Source organism: Tamandua tetradactyla, chromosome 9 (assembly GCF_023851605.1).
Source record: "Tamandua tetradactyla isolate mTamTet1 chromosome 9, mTamTet1.pri, whole genome shotgun sequence".
In the NCBI taxonomy this organism is placed as follows: domain Eukaryota; kingdom Metazoa; phylum Chordata; class Mammalia; order Pilosa; family Myrmecophagidae; genus Tamandua; species Tamandua tetradactyla.
In genome coordinates this window covers 109,313,241-109,314,872 of record NC_135335.1, presented here as the reverse complement: position 1 = coordinate 109,314,872, position 1,632 = coordinate 109,313,241, and the positions used below count along the sequence as shown (strand labels likewise).

Genomic DNA, 1,632 nt, shown 5'->3' with positions numbered 1-1,632 from the left:
CAATTCTTTCCTTGTAAGCACAGAGAACTCAAGAGGAGTTTTAAAGGTAGTAGGCCAAGAAACTGGAACAGTAACTTTTATAATCCTTTTCAATTAAACAGACAAATCAAGTTGAAGAAAAGTGTTAAAATACGTTTAAGCCTGAATATTAATCAGCCTATATAATCTGTTGTTCCAATGGGATTTTGATTAAAATACAAAAAAAAAAAAAACAAAAAAACAAACTTTTTTTAAGAGCTACCACATCTGGAAGTGAAGAAAATAAATTAGCCACGCCCCCAGAAGATAATGTTTTAACCTCTAAAGCATAAAAAGCTATATAATATGTTATACAAATTAACCAGTGTTCATATAAAAGTAATGCAGTTTTGGATCGATGACATTATGCTGTATTTGTGGTGAAGTACTAGGCACAAGAATATAGGTATCAATTAGGCATTTTCAGTCTAATCAGTCTCTAAGATTACCATTTAATTCTTGGCAATATATTATAATTGGTATGCATTTCAGTACTTCAGTCATGAATTGTAGAGGACAAGAAGCGGTATATTATACTAACAGGGTTTGTATCTGACAAACAATTGCATTGTTGAACAAATCTCTTCTATGAACTGGATTTGTTTTGTAGTTGGTTACCTGCAGTAGATCCTTGATTTGATTCTTCCATATTCATGCTCTCTCCATCGGCAGCCTCTCACATTTCTTCATCTTCATCTTCCTCATCATCATGCAGGTCTTTTGAAATTAATTGTCTAGCTACTTTAATATTTAGTCCTTCATTGTAGTGAAGCTTCCTTTTCATTTCAAACTGTCGCTTTTTTTCTTGTTCTTCAGGTGAGAGGTCACTATTCTCCTCCCCACTGCTTTCTTGTTCCTGAACCCGATACTTCGGCTCCGAGCCTTCAGCAGCAGCTAATTTTTTGGCTAAAAGATCTGGTGTCATGGCTTCAGTGGTTTCTGAGTCACTCAAAGCATCCTCATCATCACCTATCATACTATGGTAAGGAGCGCTAGGTTCATCTATTTTCATTAAGCCATAGTCTTTGTCTGCTGGATGATATGTTGCCAGGATGTTCATTTCATCCCACTTCTGGGATTTTTCACTCAGCTCTTCATCGACACTCCCGCCAGGCTGCTCTGCCGAAGCCACACAGAGGAAGTCGCAGAGCTCTTGTTCTTCAAGATCCCCTTGATGGGCCGGTGAGAGGCCGTCGAGGCCGCCATTGCCCGCCGATCCGGCTGTAGGCTCAGTGTTGGCGCTTGGCGCGGGCTCGAGAAAGGAAAAGGACAGACGTGAGCAAGGACCCTCCAGGCAGTCACGGAGCCCGCTCAAGGCTAAGGCGGCTGCACCTGCTGGCACCGAGACCTGCTCCCTTAATCTTGATGGAATTTGAGCTCATGGTCTGTCTTCTGGAGTTGCTTCAAGCTGTTGGGGGGGTGGCAGGCCCCGCTGTGGGAGCACAGAAGTCTCTGGCTAGGCTATTGAGGGTGGCTGGTTGAGCGTGGGGGATGGGAGTGTAGATCCCAGCGAGGAGGAGTTTATTGTGAAAGGCTTTTAATCCGGAAGAAACAAACTGGGTGAGAAATTGTCTACATGGTCTGAACAGAAGCTGCAACTTCTGTCAGATGGAG

At 42.5% G+C, this 1,632-nt stretch overlaps 1 pseudogene; it reads right to left on the bottom strand.

Annotated features, from left to right (window-relative positions):
- Positions 1–205: 205 nt before the first annotated feature.
- Positions 206–1,316, bottom strand: LOC143646277 (protein phosphatase inhibitor 2-like; annotated as a pseudogene).
- Between the last annotated feature and the right edge of the window lie 316 nt (positions 1,317–1,632).